Genomic DNA, 6,984 nt, shown 5'->3' with positions numbered 1-6,984 from the left:
CCAAAAAAAAAACAAACATTCAAACAAAAAATATGTAAATAATACTAAGACAAATAAAAAGAGCAACCTGGAGTGGAATGAATGTACACTAGGTAAAAAGCTTGTCTTGCATAGAATACAGTCAAGACCAAGCCCTGAGCATTGCTGGTTATGAATCCAAATTAAAACCAAACAAAGAGTAATCATGTTTTCAAATAAACTTGTATCTATATGTTATACTGCTAAGTTTAGCTGATAACTCACTGAATTGTTGTCTTGATTGAACAGTTTTTTGAAAGCAAAATATCTTGAGAGCAAAATTAATTTTCTCAGCTGCTTGCTTGCTAATATCTTAGAGACAGATAATAATTGAACTTTTCTGAATTTCAAGTTCTAACTTATTAATAGAAATTATTTGTGTCATCTAATAGTATATTTAAAGACAGTGGGCATGATAAGAAAAGAATCAATTCTAGTTTAGAAACCAGAGCAGAGTAAGAGAAGAAAAATTATTTCCCAAGTATATCACCTTTCTCCTTCTCTCTTTCTCTCATTTCTCATTCCTTCACTTCTTTGATTCCAGTTATTCCTTTGGAAGAGTTTCCAAGTTTCAAAGCACACTTGTTTATGAGTCAGAATATAATTCCAGATGTCACAGAACTAATTATAGAATTTCCCTAGAATTATTAAATGGAAACAAATTACATGGATAATTAAACAAGATTTTTAGTAAAAGGCAATTAGCATATGATTATTATGATATTTATGATATTTCACTTATGATTTGTGTTATTTGTTATATATGTTGTTTCTTGCTTGATGCCAAATGTTGAAAAACAATGCACTCTCAGCATAATATTGAAATTCTTATTATTTATGTTCAAATTTTAAGTATAATTGACTTTGTGTGTTAAACTCCTTTAACATTCTAATATTTCCCAATTTTATTTCTAATATTGTGAACTCTATTTTATGCTTTTCAAAATGTATTGTTTTTAATTGACAATATCTTTGCTAGCTTTTACAAATAGTATTTGACATTTTCTTTTTACTACAGAATTAATTTTTCTTCCAAAACAGAAAATCCCAAGAGAATAAAAGGATTGCTTAAGAATCTCTTTTGCTGAGCAGTTCTTTACTCTTTTCTTTAGAGAGAGAATGTAAAAAGTCAAGCATGGGTTGTGAAAGGTTTCCAGATTATTTTCTTTAAATAATGAGCAAACATTAACAAAGATAGGTTGTCTATGTCATTTTGATCTTACTCTCAATAATAACTCATTGAGAATTTTTTTCTATTAGGAATTAAACAAAAAGGAATATTTCAAGGGCATGCTATGTGAAGCTGATGATATTTTAAAGTATACTTACAAATGGAAGCTAATAAGCAAAAAGAAAACTAAAACAAAATTATACTATGCATCATTAAGACATAATTTATACTTATGTTCATACCTATATTTTCTTGTATAACAACTACTGCTCTTAATGCAGTGTCAAAGATATTTAAAAGTATACATATATCAATTACAGTGATATCTGATTAATTTTTAGAAAGGAGATATCTTTTAGCTTTCCAAATATGGCAAATAAATAAAACATTTCTTTCTTATATTTACCTGGCAGGGGAAATACCATGATCACGAAAGTGGTTTCCCCAGGGCGAGGCTCACCCATTGCACTCCCGATGTGCTGACCCCTGCGATTTCCCCAAATGTGGGAAACTCAACTGCATAATTTGTGGTAGTGGGGGACTGCGTTTGTGCTCTCTCCTGTAAAAGAAAAAAAAGTCTTAATAAGTAACTAAAAATATAATAAGTAGATATTATCATAAAATAATATAAAATAGTCATAAGTTAATAAATAGCTATTTTGAGAGGTCTGAATTAAGTAATGTATTATTTATATAACTTATATTTTATATATAATTAAGTATACTTACATACTTATAAAATATTACTTGATATCTTATTTATATTGCAATAGTATGTTTAATAAGTAAAACACTTAACTTTCAAATGTAACTGAATCATATTTGTAGTTTTAACTGAACAATTATTTTGTATATAGCAATGCATCTTCCAAAAATAACAGGTAAAATTTGAAAAGTGTAAAATGAGTACTCATACATAAATAATACTATGTGAAGAATGAAAAAAGAAACAGGGATGGGCAATCCTTGGATTCTCATTTTGATTATGATAAAATAACAGGAATAAAAAATGTTTTATTGGAGCTAGGGCAATAGTGCATTTGCCTTTCATGCAAATGACCCAGGATGGACCTTGGTTCTATCCCCATCATTCCATATGATCCCCAAGCCAGGAGCAATTTCTGAGAGCAGAGCCAGCAGTAACCCCTGAGTGTCACTGGGTGTAGCCCCCCAAAAAAATGTTTTAAGTATAGCAATCCTAGCTTCGAGATTATTAATTAGATTTCCTGATATTTGACATATGATTTAGACTTAAATATAATTTGATTCATTCATCAAAGCATTTGTAAATGACAAAATTATTAAATAATTAGATATTATTTTGTAAAATCAATTAGAAACTTTTTACTGTCAAAACAGTGTCAACTTTTACAAGGTTGTTGAACTAAATGTATAATAACAAATCTTAATGTTCTTATTGCCAATGTTTTCCAAACTACTCTGTTTATCTATTTTTGGCCATTGTTAACTACTGTGGCTTATGTTTTCTGTGTGAAATGTTTTAGGAGGATCAGGAATATGTGTTTTCTATATTGTACTATTTTAGACAATAATCTCTCTGTTTGATGCTTTATAAGTTTCCAAAAGACCATTAAATAGTGATGGGAAACAATGCCCACTATTGAAAGAATAGTTATATATGTTTTCAATGCACTACACTTCTAAGTCAGATATTATAAACTCTTTACAGACATAATGTGTTAAGACATAGAGTGAAATCTACTTACAAGGAAATAGAAAGGCCTTGATCTTGTTCCTGCTTTTAATATCTAGTGTTGACATGCTCACAATTCCCCTCCTTGGAAATTACCATGCCTGTCTCTGAAAATATAAAAAGATCAAATTAGCAACAGAATGAACTTCTGAACTCCAAAATTCATAGCAATGACTGAAATACTATCAAGATATTGTTGATATGATTTATTATATTTAACACTTAAATATTCAAAAATTGTTTAATCTTACTTTTTAATAATTTTTAAACTATACTTTCCTGTTTAAATAATGTGAATTATTTCTGGTATTTTATAAAGTAGACACTTCAGAGCTTGATAATTTTCCATGATATCTTTGCATAGCTACATACAAGAAGCCAATTTAAAGAAAATTTTGTAAACTATTCTCTCTTGATATACTATTGGTACTAATTATATTTTCATCTTACATTATTTTTCATATTGAAATAACTATGATGAAAGTCTAAAAAGAAAAATTTAAATATAATCAATCATGCACATTTAAAATTTGTAGTATGAACCTGAGCTGTATTACAGAAATTATGGAGTAGTAATAAAGTGGGCATTTTCCTTTCATACAGCTGACTAGGGTTGAGTTTCAGCACTCCAAATGATCCCCTGAGTCCTCCAGCAGTGATCTCAAGAACATATCCAGAATGAAGGCTTGAGCATAATCAGTGTCTTGTCCAGCCTCCAAAAAAGATATTATAGCAATTAAGGAGCATACCTTGAATAGGGCCTACCAGGCACTAACTGATCATTTAAACATGAGTGTGCTATGCCTGACCCTCAACAACGTCACAGGACATTTACAAGTGACAAAGCATTTTTGAACCATTTTCACCCTTGAGCCATCTTATGAGGGGTCTTAATATCTCCCTAGCACAATTTAGGAGGAATAAAATTAAAATTATATATAATAAAACCATAATAGACTAAACATTTGCACTAAAAATCTATAGAAATTTACAATACTTGAAAAGTTGATTAGTATGAATACTTTTAATTTTTTGTAGAATATATTAGTAACTTATACATTACTGTCTTTATACAGCATGCTTTTTATCATTAAAATAGTCGTAATTTGTATTTAGGATCATTTATGAGGAATTCAAATAAAGTATATTAGAGTGAATTTAAAAATGTTGCCTCAAGTATTGACATGATTGGAGAAGATATTACATATATTTGAGTACTATATTAAGCTCAAATTAAGAGGAAAACATAGAAATAATTTAGTGGGACAGAGATTAAAGAACTTGCTTTGTTTGTAGAAGATTCTGGTCCAATTCCACCAATGCATGCAATCCCTTGAGCACTATCCTAGTTGGGAGTAATTCCTGGTCAGAAATAAGTACTGAGCAAGGCCATGTGTGGCTCATCCTCCCCACCAAAAAGAAATACTTTATAATATTTATATAATATTTATAATATTGTAATGACCATTGAGCTCTACAGTACAGTATAAATAAAGAACCAAAAGTGAAAAACTGAAATTATTTGAAAGACCAGAAATGTAAAAGATCCTTCAGTTATGTGGGATAAATATATATATTGACTCACTTGTTCTTTAAACTAACCTTCTAAATGCCTATTTCCTAAGAAAATCACAAAAGTTCAATTAATAGTTCAGCAAAAAAAAAGTAATTTAAGTTACTGATTGTTTTAGTGATTTAAATGTGTGCTTTCATGCCTGTTTTGTACTTCACAGTTCAGTTACAGGTCCTGTTAAAATGTATAATGCTTTGTAACACAGCCCAAGAGCTACAGAATTGAGTAATATAGTAAAGTGAAATCTTGGTTTTGTATTTGATAGAAAAGTGTAGTGCAAATGTGGAGAAGTTGAGGGTACAATAAATCAGCGAATATGAGTTTGAAAGAAACACAACTAAAAATAGCACAGGTATTGCTGTTTATGCACTGGAGGAAAAAGCAGCATTATGAAATATGAAGATTTTCCAGAAACCATGAATACAAAGGTAAAAACAAAATATTTGAGAAAATATGATGAAGTAATTATTAAAAACATAATAAATATATCACCTGGAAAACAATGAGTAAATAGAATGAATAAAAATGTATCTGTAACATAGAGTTGTTTATTTTGAGAAACCTAATTCAACTTTTCATTACTCAAAAATAGCTAAATTTTAATTAGATTGTAGTTTCACCATTGAATACACTTCCATTTCTGAGAAATATAGATTACTGCTTCTGAGATCGCTTCGATAATTGCAAACTGCTTGGTTTCCATGCTTTTTTATTATTTCCTTACAAGCAAAAAATAAAAAACACAATTCCTAGGTGATTTAGAGGTTTTTTCTTTGCAACATGAAATAAAACACTGGCTATAAAACAATTGGAAGATATAAAAGTTGAGGTTAATGCATAATCATATGTGCTGAAAATCAGGCTGCAATGACAGCTTGAATATTCTACGTGTTCAAATCTGAAATGACTAATGACACCAGAGCAGCTATAATCCTCAAAAAAGGAAAAAAAGTAAGACATAAATCTTAGGTCTAACAGCCAGAAAACAGAACAATAAACATCGCAGTATTCTTCATTAACTAAATACACAAAAATTAAGTATCTAGAACCTCAAGGTCTGTACATTGTAGTATTACAAACTGTTACTTAGCTTATGCTAACTTATCAGGAAAATCAATTTATGACTTATATTAAAAATCTTTTAATTTTCATCAGACTTTTTGAGAATTAAATTTTTAAACCATAGGACTCAAGTCAAATTTTAGGCCAAATGTGTTTTATTAAATATCTCTGCTTTTTTTCAACTTTTTATATTTTGTGCTATTGAAACAACACCTTTGGTGTCTTGTACTGACCCACTTCCTGTGTTAATTCTAATTAAACGAAGAATATAGTAATTTTAGTATCAGGTAACCAAAACACAAGCTACTTTTTCACTTTATAGTATATGTTGCTTTACTACATCACATAATTATTAAGTGAACAGAGTTTTCTTTGGAAAATTCATCATTTTTATTAAAATTTAGTTTTGAATTATTTTTAAAAGCCAATCTCAGATGTGATACTTTATTGTCACTGGTATACAATGTACAGATTAAAAACAGGAATCCCAGAGCTTGTTAGGAAATTAATGGTTTCTTAACAGACAAATGGTACAATGGGCAAAGTGCTTGACTTCCAAGTGGCCAATCTGCAATCAATCCCATACATCCTGAATGGACCCCTATATGTCACAAAGCCAGGACTTAGACCTGAGCATTGTCAGGAGTGGCCTAAGAAACAAAACAACAAAACAAACAAAAAGGATAAATTATTATATGTTTACCTCCGGATAATAACTGTGTATTTTATACATTTTATGATGTAAGAAAAAATACATTGGGGCCAGCTGACCAAGGAAGGGCAAGGTTTGAATCCCGACATTCCCATATGGTCCCACGAGCCTATCAGGAATGATTTCTGAGCACAGAGCCAGGAGTAACTCCTGAGTGCCACCGGGTGTGACCCCCCCCCCAAATGTCAATTTCTTCGGTCAGATATTGAATATCTTATGTTTATAGAAAAGAAATAAAACTTTAAATAATTTAGTGACCAAATACTATGTTTATATTGTACTTATCTTTCCCCTAGTTTTGTTGATTGCCTCTACCTAAGGTAAAGAAGCTTTTAAATGAAGATTTGATTGTCTAGAATGTCTGTCCTATACATGGATGTATATGGAATCTATTATGCTGAGTGAAATAAGTCAGAGGGAGATAGATAAACACAGAATAGTCTCCCTCATCTATGGGTTTTGAGAAAAATGAAAAACATTTGAGTAATGATTCTCAGAGACAAAATAGAGGAGAACTGGAGGGTCCAGCTCCCGACATGAAGCTCACCACAGGGATCATTTAGTGCAGTCACAAATAATTACACTGAGAACTATCATAAAAAAATGTGACTGAATGAGGGAAGTAGAAAGCCTGTCTAGAGTACAGGCTGGTGTGGGGTGGGGAGGAAGGACACTTGGGATATTGGTCATGGGAATGTTGCACTGGTGAAGGATATATATATATATAAAGAAAA

The 6,984-nt window shown here is 30.5% G+C and overlaps 1 non-coding gene across 1 annotated transcript; it reads left to right on the top strand.

The window, feature by feature from the left end:
• The first annotated feature begins 1,587 nt into the window (after window positions 1-1,587).
• LOC126033152 (U1 spliceosomal RNA) lies at window positions 1,588-1,751 on the top strand. The gene has a single exon (XR_007504299.1). It is a non-coding gene; the product is annotated as a U1 spliceosomal RNA (small nuclear RNA).
• Window positions 1,752-6,984: the final 5,233 nt, after the last annotated feature.

Source organism: Suncus etruscus, chromosome 16 (genome assembly GCF_024139225.1).
Source record: "Suncus etruscus isolate mSunEtr1 chromosome 16, mSunEtr1.pri.cur, whole genome shotgun sequence".
In the NCBI taxonomy this organism is placed as follows: Eukaryota; Metazoa; Chordata; class Mammalia; order Eulipotyphla; family Soricidae; genus Suncus; species Suncus etruscus.
Note: the sequence above shows the minus strand (reverse complement) of the source record. Positions and strands in the feature narration are given on the sequence as shown.